The sequence below is a fragment of the Anabrus simplex genome, chromosome 7 (assembly GCF_040414725.1).
Source record: "Anabrus simplex isolate iqAnaSimp1 chromosome 7, ASM4041472v1, whole genome shotgun sequence".
NCBI lineage: Eukaryota > Metazoa > Arthropoda > Insecta > Orthoptera > Tettigoniidae > Anabrus > Anabrus simplex.
The window spans coordinates 248561937-248580972 of NC_090271.1; the positions used below are offsets into that span (position 1 = coordinate 248561937).

Here is a 19036-nt window from a genome sequence, read left to right on the forward strand (position 1 = left end):
AACCTTGAAGAAAACTTGGTTTCGAGTTAATTGACCCAGGTCCTAAGTTCGAGTCTAAAGGGGGGCTCATTTAATGAAAATTGTGTTCGTAATGGAATTAGAACAGATGAAAGAATGGATGCAGGAGATGATTCGCGTTAATAGCGAAAACATTTTGGCGAAAATTAATCAGAATAGTGAGGACATTCAGAAAGACATGCAGGGTATGAAGGAACTGATGCGTGAAAATAACGAAGACATGCAGGCGAAACTAAATGAGACTAGTGAGGACATTCGAGAAAGTATTACGGAAAAACTGAATCAAAAGAGTGAGGATATTCAGGGAAACATAAAAGAAATGATAGATAAGGTACAGGAGGAATGCAAGGAAGGGAGAGAGGAGATCAATAAACGGCTAGGTGACTTTGAGGAGCGGTTCGAGCGAATGACTGAACGTCAGAACGAACTAGTCGACCAACTTAAAGTCGATCGAGAACGTTGTGAAAAGGTTACCGAGCAATTAGGAGCGCGAGTAGACGGTGTAGAGGAAAAACAGGAAAATTTCGGCAAGATGATCAACACAGCGGTTGAGCGTGTAGATCGCATTGAGGCCCAAACTATCAGTATGGCGGAGCAACTCGAGGAACACATTAGAGCGACAGTGGCATATCAGGAAACTACCAGTAGGGAGATTGAAGCAACTAAGGGGGAGATATGTCAGGCTCAGAGTAAACTGTGTGATGTGCAACATCAAGCCGTGGCGGTGCGTAGGGAATTTGCTGAGTCAATAGAGAAGCAGATATCCAAAGTCAAAGAAATAGCGACCGAAGAAATAATTTCGATCCGAGAAGAGGTTCATAAGAGGGACGACCAAATATCGGATAGGATCGAGGATTGGTCCCATAAAATCCAGAAGGCGAAAATTAGGGTAGATACCCATGAAAACCTCATCCAAGAGTTGAGAGAAGAGGTAGGAAAATTGAAAGTACGGGAGGATTTTCACGGAAAGGGAAAGGAGTTCAGTCCGATAAAATCGAGCCCCGTTAACCCTTTCGAAATGAATATGGAACCGGAAGGAACAGGTCTTTTTGCTAGGATCAATACCAGTCAGGAACAACTATCTGGAACGCAAATGCACAATTCGACGTCAATTCCCATTGAACCAATACCCATTTACAATATGATGAAGATAGCGGAAGATAAGCCGAAACGGTTTAAACCTGGGGGAAACATGACTCCAAAGAAATTTTTGCTCGAAATGGACGGATATATGGCCGATAATCGGATAACGCCAGAGCGAAAATTGAGGGTTGTGGAAAGGTTTTTGGAAGACCAGGCCCTCGTTTGGTTCCAAGCGTTTCGGTACTGCTTTGATGGATATGAGAGTTTTAAAAGGGCATTCCTGGATAAGTATTGGGGAATGCAGACTCAACAGGGGTTGCGATTGGAGTTGTACTCTCGTCGGTACTCCATGACTGGATCAACGCGCTTCTGTGAGTACTTCACTGGGCAGCTAGTTAAGATGAGAGAACTAGACAATCCCCCGGCAGAAATTGAGCTAATGGCAGCCATTAGTAAGCAATTTCCCGCCGACGTTCAACGCATGTTAATAGCCGCGAACGTAAAGACGGCGGTGGAAATGGAACAGGTGTTGCGGCACCTTGACCAAACGTCCAGTGGGCAGCATATACGAACTAGGCAGACAGAGATGGTCAACGTTTTGGATTGCCAAGGGAGTGCTAATTCAACCAGCCAGAAAGATCAGGGAACAAGTACACGGGAGCTGTACGCTGGGAACCGAAACCCAAGAGAGGCGAGGTGGAGGTCTCGACCATGGGAAGAGTCCAGACGTAAATATGATAGACCGGCTTATAAGCAAAATGGTAATAATAGAGAGCGTCGACCATATCCAAAATGGCAACCGCGCAATGACGGAAATTCCCAACAGCGTAGGGAATACTACCAGGGCGACCTTCAGGACAGAAAAAGGGAGTCACAACAGTACGTCCGGGAGCTAAGTGCATCACAAAATGTTAAGGACATATGGGAGCAGCCCATTAGGCGATTAACTCAGACGACCGAATGTAAAGGGGCTGAAAGCCTTGCATTGCAACAACACAATGCAAGTCAAAGTAGATTAGATCCCCGTGCGCCAGAATATGAGGCAACTGAGGGAGATCGTCTAAAAAAAAAGCCGAAGTACTAGATGAGGAGATAGCCGAATTTTCGAAGGCTATCGACCCTCAAACATTGTCATGGACAGTGATCACGATCGACACGTGGGTGGTACAATCTGATGAGTTATTGGAAGATAAGTTTCAAACCGACATCAAGGTCGTGAGGGAATTGCCTGTGATTTATATCAGAGTCCATGGGGTCCGAGTTCGTTGTCTTGTGGATACGGGAGCCAGCGTGAGCGTCGTTTCTAGAATACTATTACAAGAACTTCAATCCAAGAATGAAATCCCGGTTATCCCAATATCAAATGTCAAAGTTCGTGGGGTAATTCCTGACAGGACCACGATCTGCAATAGTCAAGCGTATTTGGATCTGGAGATTGGGAAGGATATTATTTCCCACCCGTTTATCGTTTTATCCAAAATGGAATATAATGTTATCATCGGTTCAGATTTCCTAAGGGAATATAAAGCCCATATCAATATGGAAACAAACGAAATTTGTTTAAAGGTGGAGTCGGCCCAAACTGAGATAAGGTTAAATGATTTTGAAGACTTAGAAACCGAGGAAAGGATTTGGATGACGCAGCTCTGTTCAGGAAACACGGAGGGAGAGGAAAACTGGATAGGATTGGACGGAATGTGCCACAAAGTTTTTGAGGAATCTGGAATGACAATCGCCGCATTAGAAACAGAAGAGGAACCATCGTTGGATTCAACCATTCAAGGAAAAATTCATGAAGCCAAAATTGGGGAAAATGAGAAGGATCAATTACTCAAAATTTTAGAGCAATGCAAAGAAGTTTCCGGTTCACGACCGGGGAAGATCCCAAATTTCCAGTATACCTTGGTAGTAAATAGTTGGGAACCTTTTAAGCAACGCCCGTATCCGGTACCAGAAAGGTATCATGACAAAGTCAGTCAAATAATTAGCGAGATGGAGGCTAGTGGTTTGATTATGAAGTCCCCAACACCTTTTTTGAACCCACTCGTAATCGTGGAGAAAGCGAATGGGTCCCTTCGCGTTTGCCTTGACGCGAGGGCCATTAATAAGCGCTTAGTCCCCGAGTATGATCAAGTCCCCTGTATCAAGGACATCCTGAAGAAATTTCGGCATATGAAATTGTTTTCTGGGGTCGACTTAACTTCCTCTTTTCATCACGTAGAGTTAGACCCGAAGACCAAAATTTTGACTGGGTTTATGTTTGACCAAACGACGTACGTCTTCAAACGGCTTCCGTTCGGCATTATGAACGCGGGATCCGCTCTTATCCGAGCCCTCGATCGAAATCTTAGCGACGAGGTAAAAGCATTCACTGTAAGATATATTGATGATATTCTGGTGGCGTCTGAGACAGTCGAGGATCATCTCGAGAAGATCAAGAAGCTCTTGCTCGATCTGGATCGAAACAACTTTAAAGTCAACCTTTCAAAGTCACAGTTTTGTCAAAGGAGTATTTTATTTTTGGGACACGTGATTGATGCCGATGGCGTGATCCCAAACCCCGTAAAAATTCAAGCAATCCAAAACTTTCCAAGACCAACTAGGGTCAAGCATGTTCGGCAATTTCTAGGGATCTGTAACTTCTTTTCTGATCATTGTCCTGGGTATACCGAAGTCGTAGCACCCCTCCAAAATTTGCTAAAGAAAAATAACCGTTGGAAGTGGAACGAGGAATGCGAAGCTGCTTTCGATAAGACGAAGGAACTCCTCGCCAACAGCGTCAAATTAGGTTACCCAGATTATTCAAAGAGATTCATCGTGCAAACGGACGCATCGAAAATTGGGGTCGGTGCCGTGTTGTACCAAGAAGACCCAGAGGCACGACCAAAGATCACGTATCTGGCATTTATGAGCCGAAAATTGAGAACTCACGAGCTCAAATACACAGTGACTGAACTCGAGATGTTGGCCATCGTCACAGCCCTAGGTCATTGGCGGAAGTATATCTACGGCTTCCCCATTGTCCTACGGACGGACCATAAGGCGTTAACGTTCATGCTCAAGTCGACAATGACGAGCGAAAGGGTCAATCGTTGGTGTCTTTTCGTCCAGCAGTATGACTTAACAGTAGAGCATTGTGCTGAGAAAAACAACATTATCGCGGATGCATTGAGTCGAAACCCGGACCCCAGCGAAACTTCCATTTTCCACATCCAACTAGAAGATGAAGACCAGGCCACGCTAGAGAAGTTGAGGACTATAGGGGAGGAGCAAGAAAGAGATCCGGAAACAGGGAAGTTGATCAAGTTCTTCAAGCGGAAGATACAACCAGGTACCGCCGAGTACTCAGAAATAGAGAAGAAGGCAGAACGATACAATTACTTCAATGGGATTCTACACAAATTTGTCGATGATAACCACACTCGATACAGGATTGTAGTGCCGCCCGTATTACATGAAGACTTAATCTGGTTGGCCCACCGAGCCATTGGTCACGCCGGGATCGACAAGGTGGTATCTACGTTAAAGGAAACCTTCATTTGGCCAAATTTGAGGAAGATTGTCCGCCGTGTATTGATGACGTGCGATATATGCCAGCGGGTGAAACACAACACCTTTTTGCTCAGACAACTGCCACGACCTTTGTTGCCGAAGGAGCCCAAAGAGCTCTTCGCGCTAGATTTTTACGGTCCTTTGCCCAAGGCACGACGCGGAATGCAGCATATTTTGGTGTGCGTCGATGTTTTTTCAAAGTTCATCCAACTTTGCCCTGTACAAAAAGCAAATACCCGAGCCGTCATAAATCAGATAAAGAATAAAATCATTCCGAGGATGGGTAAACCGGAGTGTATTTTAACAGACCACGGTTCCCAATTTACCTCCGGAGCTTTTAAAAGGGATATTGAACGGCTAGGGGTGAAGCATCATTTGAGTTCGATTCGCCATCCCGAATCCAATCCAGCTGAGCGGATCATGCGGGAAATAGGCAAATTCTGCCGAATCTACTGTTCCCGTCAACATTGGCGATGGGTGGACGTCCTCCCTATCATTGAGGAGTGTGTTAATGGGACAGTCCACGAATCAACTGGGATGATCCCAAGCGTCGTTCATTTCGATGAAGTGCCCAAGAGACCCTGGGTGAACGTGATCCAATGTCCCCAAGACCCCCGCTTATCCGCGGAACTCTGCATCCAAACGACGGCGGAATACTTGAAGGAACAGGCGGAAAAGAGATTACGACGTCTGCGTGGGAAAAGGTACCATCGTCCGCTACGAGTTGGTGAACTCGTCCTTGTTAAACGACCAGCGATCTCCGATCCCGCAAATAAAATATATCACAAGTTTGCGGAGCTATACATTGGGCCGTATAGGGTCATCGAAAATCTGGCTAATAACTCGTACAAGGTCCAGAGTATGGACGGCACAACTGAGACAGTGTACAACGCCGCAAATTTGAAAGTATACCATCCTCCAGGAAGCAGCAGAATCGACGCCAATCAGGTAGATGAGAACGTCGAAGAAGAGGGAGATGACCTGGAGAGAGACGAAGATGAGGATCCATTGGACGAGGAAGAGGACGTTCAAGAGGATGCAATGGTCCACGTGATGTGAACGGTCGAGCAGGAGAACCAAGATGGCCAGTGTTGTGAAGAATGCCTAGGATTGTATCAGAAGCGTGAAGCCTTGGGACGGATATGTTTCCTTCTCAAAAGAGAAAATGCCTGGCTGAATTTAGAGACTCAAAGATTAAGTACACACAGAGGAGACGTTCCTTAAAGCAAGATTTTAAACCAAGAAATTCGTAACTCCGTTCCAAATTTCTTGAAACCAATGGAGGGGCAGATGTGACCGTATAGTCACAGGAATAATTATTTCGAAGTATATATTGAAGAAATTAGTAGGCTTGTAGCTTCCTTTGTGTGGATGCTGGCAGTAGCGTCATATTGCATAACACTTCGCGACGTAGAGGCGCCTAGATCTCCCAGTGGGTGGCTTAAAAAAACTCCCGAACTGCGCGCGTATCATGGAAAAAGGGGAAGAAGAATACAATTTTGCTGACTCCATATTGAAAACATATGCCAACGCACAGCGATGCCAAAGCTATGGGGCGATTTCAGGGGTGTTTTCAGCTCAATAAAGGCTAAACTAACCAGAAAACATACGGCAGAGTAATAAGAGGATTATTGGATGAATGGAAAAATTGAAAATCAAGGTAGAATAATCTCGCCTACGAAAATGCACCTTCATAAGGTTACGTAACCACCACGGCTTGCCCACGCCTACAGTGTCGCCAAATACTATTAGCGAATACTACCCCCACCCCGATTGTATTGGAATTAATTACGACAAATCCACCGATCATCCTGAGTTCCGCATCATAGCGTGTATTTCGGAGTAGTTGGCCACACAAATTGCCGCACCGCTGGGATTCGTAAGCCTTGTGGATCTGGAAAACTAAAATGTGTTGGAGGAAGATGTCTCCCCAAGCATTCCCCACCCGAGAGAGCCTTTATATTTGCCTGCACATATGAGGGTGGACGCCAGTCTTCGAGGAGTCTACGAGGTGACCACACGGCCGATTTGTGGTCGGGCTTTCCTTTTCTTTGTATAGAAATGTTGATATAAACGGGAGTGCAAATATGTATAATTTCTCATACGAATTGTCGGTAGAGAACTTAACTGAGCGATAGTGCTGTATGAATTACAGATTGTTCGCAACGCGCCACAAAATTACGTGAACTACGTCGTATGTTCGCATCGCGAAACTGTGACGCAGTGATGTGCCGAATCTCGGACGGAGAAAACGATTCTTCAATTCATCTCCCGTGGTAAAGAGAGTCCGTGGTGTGTGAGGAATAATTTGAATTTTGCGAAGGTAGACATGTAAAAAGGTAGCACGAAATTCCGTGTAATATGATATAAACAGAATTCAAGTACCAAGTTATCGTGCTGAATGACGGCGTAATTGTAGAAGTACAGAGAAACAGACGTACGAGACAGGGTTTTGAAATAAATATAGGAACCCAATGTCACGTTAATTCAGTTTAATAAACTATTGCAGTGACGGAACCGTGATTTCTGTAATCTCTTTGTCGGACTGAGGTAGTATAGCTGCGTCCGGCATCAAATTAATAAATATGCAACTTTCATTCCGCAAAAGATCGCAATCATACCAATAAAAGGGAAAATTTGCCTGTAACGCGAGTGGAGGAAGTTTTGTGAAAAAAGGGTGTAAACAGTGTCATTTCAGTGTTCAAACCCCAACGCTATGGATTATTCCAGGAGCATCATGGAACGTCTTGAACCAGCGATCTCCCACTTCAGCAGGATGGGTTAAGACCTACAAGGCAGCCCTCTTCGGGGCTCGAGCGACGGACGATGGACAACGGACCAACATGTTGAGTACAAAATTATGATCTTATGATATGGATATTCCCTGTAGATAAATCATGTCAGAATATAGGAATAGCATGGGATGAGTTTATATTGAATAATTAAAGTAGTGATTAGAGTGGTCGGTATTTTATTTTAGTTTAACCTTTTAAAGTTGTTTGGGAAGGAAACAAATTAGGAATAGAGTATGAATGTCCCATCTAGTTGTCTTTATTGCACGAGCATGATTATATCCTTGTTTTATGAGTACTGTCAGAGGAGACGGGGGGAAAAGGCTAATTAATTTCGTTGAGGTAATAAAGGAGCCTTCGTTCTTGGAGAGATATATGAAAGAAGACAGGTTAAGATGACGCAAGAATCATTGCCATATATCCTGTGAACCAGATAAAGTTGGATAGATGAAGTACTCGTTTTAATGTAAAGTAGTTGTATTTTATGCATGATAACTTAAGGCGTTGCTGTCCAATATGTGTGTGAAGAGTCATGGCACCGAGGTACAAATGTCCACCCTACCAACTCTAGCTAGTGCCCCGTTAAAGGAAATGTTTTTTTTTGTGTGTGATTGCTTAAATACCTTTTTGGTAGTCCATTTTATTTCATTTAAATTAATCAGTTTGGTCGGATAATCTTATGCCGATCTATTAAAGAATTATAACTTCATGTCAGGTACATAGTCCGTATTATTATTATTATTATTATTATTATTATTATTATTATTATTATTATTAGTATTATTATTATTAGTATTATTATTATTAGTATCATTATTGTGATTATTACGACTATTGTTATTAGTAAATTCTGTGAGGTTATTAAACTCTAGTTTGCTAGCCCGTGGATTGTGGTAGTTTTATTATGAGAGGCACGAGGATGGAACTCCGGACTCCTATAAGAGAGAGAGAGAGAGAGAGAGAGTAAAATCATGTAACGGCCCAAAAGTTGAGAGATTGGTCTGATGAAGAATACCTGAGCGGGTTTGAGCATAATTCTATGCACCTGTTTGTATTTGTTATATTTTGTTCGCGTGAATAATTTGGCCCACTGAATAGGCTTTTGTAAACGCGCTAATGTTGGGTTGAAAGAGAAAAGCATGTGGCCGGTGTGCCGGCGGTTGACAAGGAAATTTATGGCATACTTCCCCGGGAGGGTCGAGCTCGCTTGACGGGTCAAACCAGAACTGCTGAAAAGGCAAAATGTATGGCCGTCTTTCTCAAGGATGGGTTCTTCCTCGAACCGCCTTGTGCTCTGCTAGTAAATGTTTTTTTTTGTTAATCGATTACCACATTCTAATCAGGCTAGGTTGGGTGAATGCAGTAACACTTAGTTCATACACATGGAGAAGCGATAGATAGGGTCTTGATTTTTCAGGTTCCCCGACTCGAGAGACCTGTTGGTCTCCCGTTCGTACCTCGGACATGACAAAAGGGAGTCAGTCACACAAACGACGGCTAATGGTAATCCAGATGCAGTTACCATGTATGGAAAATGTTATAATATGTGTTTTCTCTTCCAGGTGTGATAATAGTGTAAATAGGATGTTGTTTTGATGCTAATTGATTTGTTTAATTGAGGCTTCGTGAAAAATCCTTTGGTAGTTCGTTTGAGTGGAGGGGTCAGGCCCTAGAATGTGTATAGTTAGTCCTCAAATGAGGTGATTAGCAGTAACTAGAATTGTGTGCATTTCATGTTTTTGCGAGAGGTTGTAACGCCGTGAAGTTGTTTATCATTTTATGATTTTTTTTAATGTCTTTAAATATTATATTTCTCGTGTTATGTTCGATGTAGGTGGCCACTCTAATCTTAGAGTAAATTAGTATAACTTGCTGTGTTTTAAATATGTAATTTGGGAATTAATCCCGGGAATATTTATATCCGTAAGGTCATAGTTCCCTTATAATTTTTTTGTAAAAAGATTGGTTCATTATAATAGTGTTTACCGTACTCAGCAGGTAAAATAATCGTGTCCGTAAACTCGAAACCAAGTTGATCAACCAAGAGTGTAGTAAACGCAACTCAAATTTCTCCGAGTTGTTTGAAGTTAAATGTGAACACCCATGTGCTTAATCCGAATAGGTGATTGTTTTGTGTTATAAATTTCAACAGTGTATGTCAATAGACCACATATTGAATCTTATAATGATGGGGATAAAAACTTCACTTGGGTGGCAGCCCGGACATGGTTGTCCGTGGTTGGTATTAAAATTCTATGGATGTAATTTAACGTTGAAGTTCAAGGTTATAGATTGTAAATATGTTCAACGGGAGTGAATTAAATAATCAGAAAATTTATTCGTGCCTATTTTCTTGCCGATAATTAGCATCCAGAACCTCTTCCGTTCATGTTATGCCTTTAAGTTAGTTGTAAGGTATTTTTTTTTCTCTATTTGCCGCGAACGGTCTTCGGCCCTGAGGAGTCCGTGTTCAGACCTCAGGAACGGGAGAGTAGCTTAGATCTGGCTGAGTCGTATGGTCGATGACCTTTCATGTGAGTGGATTAAGTATACAATCCCAATGAGGGGAAATCGGCACAGACCAAAAGATCCCTTGACTATCGACTTCCGTGGAGCATGGTCCCATGTGTTCGTGACCCGACAGGGTCACCTCTTTGTTGGCACATGGTACCATGAGCTATGGGGGATGGTGGGAAAGGTCCCAATATATATACACTTATCCTATTATATATACATTAGTACTTTTCCTCTGGAGAGTGCGGGCGTTTTTCCGCTCTTGTGTCCTGTAAAACAAGTTGAAATCTTCCAATCCCCGCACAAGGCACCTGTTCAGCACAGCACATGAGGCCGCCTGGACGACCTACTGGCCCTCCCCTCCGGTTGAACCTTCGACCCAAAGTCTCACGCTCCAGGACACTGTCCTTGAGGCGAAAGAGGTGGGATCCCTCACTGAGTCCGAGGGAAAAATCAACCCTGGAGTGTAAACAGATTAAGAAGAAGAAGAAGAACAAGGAGAAGAGGTGGATCTGTCTTTCCTGTGCTCTACTAACTATGTAACCTTTAAGAATCGCTTTCATTTAGGTGTAAGTGGAACGCAGCTGTCAGGTTATCGCTGAGCACTCGGTATCACGCAACATAGTTGAAGAACTAGGAAGGCATTCAGGCTTGAGAGACACCAAGCGTTCAGTGCCATTTCGTCCAAGTGCCATTTCGTCCAGCAACAAATTTACTTGAAAAACGTGCCATTTCGTCCAGTTCGGTTTTACAAATTATCATACAAGTTTATGAGTGCCATCTCGTCCAGACGAAATGTTGACAAGGGTTGAGGCAGTGCAGGTAGTCAGAGGTCAATGACCCCTGTGCTTACTTGTACAATCACAGGTTGTGGGATATCCACAACTGGTTGTGGGATTTCACATCCACCCCTGCTGTGAAAAACCATTCCTCCCCTCCCCACCTTTGTTTATGAACAGATACTTCATTCGTTCGAATGATCTCTATGAATTAATATCTTTGTTAATTATGGAGTTTTCAACCACCACAAGGGACCAACCTAGTTTATTACTTAACGGGTATCGGTATACGGTTAAGAATGAGAAGTGCGGTGAAGTTTTGTGGCGTTGTGTTAACCGTTCTGGAAAAGTGTTGACTATAAACCGTGAAATTATTAAAGAAGAGATCCATAATACGTATGTTCCTGATGTGGCTGCACAAGAAGTCCACAAGGGTATGGCACAGGAAAGATGATGATGATGATGATGATGATGATGATGATGCTTTTTGTTTAAAGGGGCCTAACATCTAGGTCACCGGCCCCTAATGGTACGAAATGAAATGACAAATTAAAAGCCCAAAAATATCCACTGATCACAATTCAAAACGTGAGGACGAAGATTGGATGGATGGATGGATGGATGGATGGATGGATGGATGGATGGATGGATGGATGGATGGATGGATGGATGGATGGATGGATGGATGGATGGATGGATGGATGGACGGATGTGAATTTAAAACGATCAGTGGAACCGACCCTCAGTGCCTCACATGCACGGAAGCTGGCGTATAACAATAGTATTACTGACCAAGGGACTTCTTCTATAGCACAATACTGAATCGATGATACTTGTAGTCGAAAGGGGTCCAAAATCCAAGCCAGCGGCCCCTCACAATGGTACTTATCGCTAGGAAAGTAGAACCATGGTATTTGTCATGTTGCGGTACTAATCAAGACTAGCGTAGACTCGCGGTATTCCACACAGTATGGTACTACTCACAGGTAATGAAATTCCCACATGTATTACAGACCTACGTTATTTCGCACATTGCGGCGCCATTAACAGGCAACGCAAACCTATGGTGTTCATCACATAAGTGTACTAACCACAGGGACTCGTACTATCCCGTGGTGTTCCTCATATAGTGCTACTAATCACAAGTACTGTAAAAGCCGTCACGCTCTCGTTTGCTACTAATCACAAACCTATTTGATACCCAACATAGTAATACTACGCGCAAGTAAAAGCGACCCATGGTGTTCCCCACGTGTTGGTACTAATCGCAAGTAGTTTCATGGTTCTAATTTGATCATCCCTTGGTTTCCTCTTTTAGTCGCCTCTTACGACAGGCAGGGGATACCATGGGTGAATTCTTTGTCTGCGTCCCCCACCCACAAGGGGTGCACAGGGAAAGAAAGAGCCCACGAAGAAACTGATAAATCCATTTCACAGGTAGGTTTATATTTTTTATTTGTGACAATATTTATGCCCCAGACTCTAGGACTGCGCCCCACTGGCTTCTAAATAGGCATATATTAATTTAAATTGGGTTTGATCTCCTTGCAAATCCTGAGGCTGAAGGCCGAAGGAAGTAAACTAGCGAAGCGAGTTTACATTCTGCGAGTGATCTTGCTCGACAAACAGACAGAAATTGAGATAAATTTCGATTCGGCCTCTACGATGCGTAATACATGAAATTATGCCAAAATTTCACTATTCCAAGTAATGTACAGACATAACTCTTATTTTATTTATATAGATAGTATAGTTAGTTCCTTTTGGTTTCAGATTTTTTACGACGAATTCAAACCTCTTCTACAATCCGGATTTGAACTAGTTACCAGAATTCCTCAGTTATATAACTGCAAGTCTTCTCTGCATAGACAGTGAAGGGATGCTCAGGGAATTGAGGCTGAACCCAATCATCGAGATGAAGTTGAGTTGGATTCAGAACGTTTGAATATGGCAGATGGAAATAATTTCTTACTAGCTGACGACTGTGATGGTGAGCGGATACTTATTTTTGCCAGTTCCACAGAAAAAACTGCATTAAGAGAAAATAAGATTTTTTCCATGGATGGCACCTTTAAGAGTGTTAGCAAACAATTTTCTCAGTTATACACCATCCATGTAGATTTAGGAAGCACTGTGGAAGAAACAAACGTAACCCCCGTAGTTTTCTCATTACTTCCTGACAAGAGAAAGTCAATTTACATTCACCTGTTTAACGCCATTCTTCGGGTGATTCCAGACTGGTCCCCTGAGACAGTAACCGCAGATTTCGAAGCTGGAGTGATCGAGGCAATCGACATTGTATTTCCTGCTGCAGAATTTCATGGGTGCTTTTTTCATTTTTCACAAAGTCTATGGAGGAATGTACAAAACCTTGGGCTTGCCAAAGATTACAACACACGCCAGGAAATACGAGACTCCGTGAGAATGTGCGCTGCTCTGGCCTTTTTAAAGACGACAGATGTGGAGGAAGGCTGGCTACACATCCACAGTGTTGCTGTAGCACATGAGAAACTCAATAAGGTTTCTGACTATTTCATTGACCAGTGGTTAGAAAACCCTCATTTCCCAATTGATGCATGGAATTGTACCGGAAGGCGGCATCGTACCAACAACGCTGTGGAAGGATGGAACCTTCGCTTGAATGCAATCGTAGGCAAACCACACCCTCGAATAAAACACCTAATTATGACACTAAAGAAAGAAGCAGAATATTCTGCCACGATAATTATGAGGATTGACCTAAATTTAGAATGTCTAAAGTGGAGAAACAAGTACATTGTAATGAACAACACAATAGAAAGAGCCATTGAAAAAATTGGAGAAGTCACGAGACATTGAAAAGTTTTTGAGGAACGTCTTCAAGATAATTAAAATGGATTAAGAGGGACAAAAAAGTTACTGATTTGCATCATCGGACAACGCATTAGCTGCTGCATACATTGTACTCACTGTATATATTTGTAAATAGACACAAAACTTGACAGGGCTGAAAGGCCGCTTTACCGAACTCGATAGCTGCAGTCGCTTAAGTGCGGCCAGTATCCAGTAATCGGGAGATAGTGGGTTCGAACCCCATGTCGGCAGCCCTGAAGATGGTTTTCCGTGGTTTCCCATTTTCACACCAGGCAAATGCTGGGGCTGTACCTTAATTAAGGCCACGCCCGCTTCCTTCCCATTCCTAGGCCTTTCCTGTCCCATAGTCACCATAAGACATATCTGTGTCGGTGCGACGTAAAGCAAATAGCAAAAAAAAAAAGCCGTTTTTTGCATTGGCAGATTTGGTTTGTGTTTTTATTCAAATCTCTGTAGTAATGTGAAAATTGGCTGAACGTGACTTCATAACAGTCTCCAGGAACGCAGTTAATAGTGAGTATATTGTCTTATATTTAATTCCGTTAGGAATTTCTTGTCCCGTTAACTCATCATCATCATCATCTGTTTACCCTCCAGGGTCGGCTTTTCCCTCGGACACAGCGAGGGATCCCACCTCTACCGCCTCAAGGGCAGTGTCCTGGAGCTTCAGACTCTTGGTCGGGGATACAACTGGGGAGTATGACCAGTACCTCGCCCAGGCGGCCTCACCTGCTATGCTGAACAGGGGCCTTGTGGAGGGATGGGAAGATTGGAAGGGATAGGCAAGGAAGAGGGAAGGAAGCGGCCGTGGCCTTATGTTAGGTACCATCCCGGCATTCGCCTGGAGGAGAAGTGGGAAACCACGGAAAACCACTTCCAGGATGGCTGAGGTGGGAATCGAACCCACCTCTACTCAGTTGACCTCCCGAGGCTGAGTGGACCCCGTTCCAGCCCTCGTACCACTTTTCAAATTTCGTGGCAGAGCCGGGAATCGAACCCGGACCTCCGGGGGTGGCAGCTAAGCACGCTAACCACTACACCACGAAGGCGGACTTAAAACAATAATCACGCTACCAAAAGCAAACGGCTCTGCCACGAAATTTGAAAAGTGTTATAAGGAGTGGAAAGCGGGCCACTCATCCTCGTTATGTTAACTGAGTAAAGGGAGTACGATTCCCACCACAGCCGTCCTCGAAGTGGTTCTCTATGATTTCTCACTTCTCCTCCAGGCGAATGCCGGGATGGTACTTCACTTAAGGCCACTGCTACTTCCTTCCTTCTCCCTTGCCTAACCCTTGATTTTTTTTTACGGGGGGCCTCCGTAGGCCGCTCCCCCGGCGTGGCAATCGACACAATCTAAATTGCCTCCGACATGCTATTAGTTCTAAGTAGAAAGAGATAGCGGGGAGAGTGGGAAGTGATACGAGGACTATCTGCCTGTTTCCATGTTAAACACGTTACCAGGCGATTTTGTATTGGTAGGATGGTGTTAAGGTATGGTATTGAAGGGTCAGGGAAAAACCACATAGGCAGAAAATAGAAGGAGCCTACATGTAAAACCTGACATCTTTTGATAGCACATGCAAGGATGTGTGCTGGAAAAATCCAGAGGTTTTGTTAGTTAGGAGTATGTGTCATGCAATCATAACCATTTACCTAGCTTTTGTCAATTATTATGGGGAGTCAGTCCTTCTTGTCACTGCCTGGTGCGGCTCGGGTCCGCTGGCGTCTAGACTTTGGGCCACAGGTTAGTCCCTTGGTCCTGCAGCCAGCAGTCCCTGGTGCCAAGTCTCCTTTTAAGGAGAAGGGGAGTAGTGCCAAGACTTACTTATTGTAAGGGGCATCTTCTTTCTCTCTTGATGACGGCCCTTCTTTGCGGTGTTGGTGGCACACACTTGTCTCTCTAACTATATACACATATATACACTTATCCTATCATATATACATTAATACTTTTCTTCTGTAGAGTGCGGGCCGCTTTTCCGCTCTCGTGTCCTGTAAAACAAGTTGAAATCATCCTATTCCCGCACAAGGCGCCTGTTCAGCACAGCACATGAGGCCGCCTGGACGACGTACTGGCCCTCCCCTCCGGTTGAACCTTCGACCCAAAGTCTCACGCTCCAGGACATTGCCTTGAGGCGAAAGAGGTGGGGTCCCTCACTGAGTCCGAGGGAAAAACTAACCCTGGAGCGTAAACAGATTAAGGAGAAGAAGAACAAGGAGAAGGGATGGATCTGTCTTTCCTGTGCTCTACTCACTATGTAATCTTTAAGAATCGCTTTCATTTAGGTGTAAGTGGAACGCAGCTGTCAGGTTATCGCTGAGCACTCGGTATCACGCAACATATTTGAAGCAACTAGCAAGGCATTCCGGCTTGAGAGACACCAAGTTCCGCCATTTACTGTAAGAGGGCCAACTTTGGATTCCGTAGTGTAGTGGTTATCACGTGCGCCTTACACGCGCAAGGTCCCCGTTTCGATCCCACGTGGAAACAAAGCAACTTTTGGCTTTTTGTGAAAACCTGCTTGTTTCAATTCTCGAGATAAATGGCGAATTTGAAAGAGGTGAGCACTCCTATTCGCAACATATTTCGTCTCTGGTGCATCTGGGTGGAAGTATAGTTACAGACGAGCTTGCTAACTAATAAAGGGAGGAAATTAAGGAGTTTTTATTATTATTATTTGTAAAAGCACTATGTGTTACATACTTCCATGTTTTAGGGTCTGGAATATATGTTTCCTTTTTTTTAGTATATAACTTAAACAATTCATCAAATGCATTGAATGCATTTATGTCATTACGGCATTCCGGATATTAGCATAAATAATGAATTCAATATGCTGCTCATGGTATTATATCATTTAAAGAAAAATTTTGAGCACTCTTTATTCAATAAGTGAAAGTGTAATTCTTAAATAATGATGAAATGTAACATTAGAAATCCCTAGCCATCATTAATCATTGTACGGTATTATAAATTTAACGTGACATTGTTCAACATCAACACTACCGAGCACGTTGACCATGCTGTTAGGGTCGAGCCGCTGTGAGCTTGCATTCGGGAGATAGTGGTTTGGAATCTCACTGCCGGCAGTCCTGAAGATGGCTTCCTCTGGTTTCCCAATTTGCAAATTAGGCAAATAATGGGGCACTACTTTAATTAATTTCACGCACTCTTCCTTCCATCTCCTAGCTCTTTCCTATCCTATCGCCGCCATAAGACGTATCTGTGGCTATGCGAATTATAGAAAAACATCATCACTATTATTACGTGTTCCTAGTTGTTTCAGAAACAGCAACAGAATTCTCTCTCTAAAATGTTTTTGGATGTTTCTACTAAAAAAATCTTTTTGTGGCAATTCATTTCTTATATCTCAAAATAAACATATATAAGTTTGGGCCTATAGTTTCTTTAGTTGTCTGTAGCGTTTCTTTTTCTTCTCAATCCGTTTACGCTAAGAGTTAGGTTTTCCCTCGAACTAAGCCAGGGATCCCACCTCTACCGCCTGTACGGCAGTATACAGGAGCATGAGATATTGGGAAGGGATACAAGTGGGAAGGAATAACAGTGCCTCACCCAGGTAGCCTCACCTGCTATGCTGAACAAGGTTCTTGTGGGGGGATGTGAAGATTGGAAGGGATAGATAAGGAGGAGGGAAGGAAGCGGCCCTAGCCTTAAATTTGGTACTATCACGGCAATTTCCTGGAGGAGACAGCGGAAACCACGGGAATTGAACCCTCTCTGATTAACTGACCTCCCGAGGCTGCGTGAACTCCGTTCCAGCCCTCGTACCACTTTTCAAATTTCGTGGCAGAGCCGGGAATCGGACCCGGGCTTCTGGGGGGTGGCAGCTAATCATGCCAACCACTACATCACAGATGCGAACATTCATCTTATTAGTTTCTTCACTATAATACAGTGTATTTCGCTAAAACAATTCTTAAATGCAATCTTTCTCTGTTCAGCATAGCAGGTCGGTGACCTGGGCGAGGTACTGGTCATACTCCCCTGTTGTATCCCACGACCAAGAGTCTGAAGCTCCAGGACATTGCCCTTGAGGCGGGGTAGGTGGGATCCCTCGCTAAGTCCGAGGGAAAAACCGAACCTGGAGGGTAAACAGATGATGATGATGATGATGATGATGATGATGAAATGCAACCTTTAGAGGTCGGGCCTGTTTTCCTGTGCTGTAGTCAGAAGCGTAATCTTAAACAGTTTCATTCATTTTAGTATAAATCGAGTGTGAGGCGGTGATGGATGAGCACCCGTTTTCACACAAGCTGGATGAAGATCTTGGGAGGCAGCCAGCCGAGCTTGCGAGAGAAGTTTATGTTACTGGCAAGCATACCCCGTCCGTTTCCGTAGTGTAGTGGTTATCACGTGCGCCTCACACGCGCAAGGTCCCCGGTTCGATCCCGGGCGGAAACACAATATGTCCTTTTCTTCCTTATGAGAAAATTGTTGATTATATTCTTGATGTGAATGATGAATTTGAAATAGGAAAGCGCTCCTGTTCCCAATACGTTTCTTCTTTGGTACACCTCGGTGGAAGGGTATTTACAGACAAACTTGCTAACTAATAGACTGAAAAAATATGTTTTTTTAGTTATTTGTGTAGTCACAATCCGCCTCTGTGGTGTAGTGGTTAGCGTGATTAGCTGCCACCCCCGGAGGCCCGGGTTCGATTCCCGGCTCTGCCACGAAATTTGAAAAGTGGTACGAGGGCTGGAACGGGATCCACTCACCCTCGGGAGGTCAACTGAGTCAACCTCAGCCATCCTCGAAGTGGTTTTCCGTGGTTTCCCACTTCTCCTCCAGGCGAATGCCGGGATGGTACCTAACTTAAGGCCACGGCCGCTTCCTTCCCTCTTCCTTGCCTATCCCTTCCAATCTTCCCATCCCTCCACAAGGCCCCTGTTCCGCATAGCAGGTGAGACCGCCTGGGCGAGGTACTGGTCATTCTCCCCAGTTGTCTCCCTGGCCCAAGTGTCTGAAGCTCCGGGACACTGCCCTTGCGGCGGTAGAGGTGGGATCTCTCACTGAGTCCGAGGGAAAAACCGAACCTGGAGGGTAAACAGTTGATGATGATGATTGTTTGCATTTTATTATAGGTTTTTGCTCTCTAAATGTATGTAGGATTGAAGATAAGACAGTTGAGAGTTTGTCTTTCATCTTAGACGACTTGAATAATCCGACGTGTTAAAAGCCCCAGGCCTTATGCAATGTTTATGATGGAATGATAAAGCAGTTTCCTTTCAAAGATAACAGTCCGAAAGTATTATATTCAAGAAGATGAACTTGTATTTTGTACGGATGTTTCAAATCTTCTACGTCGATTGGGAGAGAAATAGTATGATCCGAGTAACTGGCGTGTTTTTATTGACTCTTCCAAAATAAGTTTTAAGGCTGTTTTGCTTCATAATACAAATGGTCTGGCATCCGTC

General features: G+C 43.9%; 1 non-coding gene across 1 annotated transcript; it reads left to right on the forward strand.

Moving 5' to 3' along the window:
• The first annotated feature begins 17947 nt into the window (after window positions 1-17947).
• TRNAV-CAC (transfer RNA valine (anticodon CAC)) lies at window positions 17948-18020 on the forward strand. Its single transcript has one exon. It is a non-coding gene; the product is annotated as a tRNA-Val (tRNA).
• The last annotated feature ends 1016 nt before the right edge of the window (window positions 18021-19036 follow it).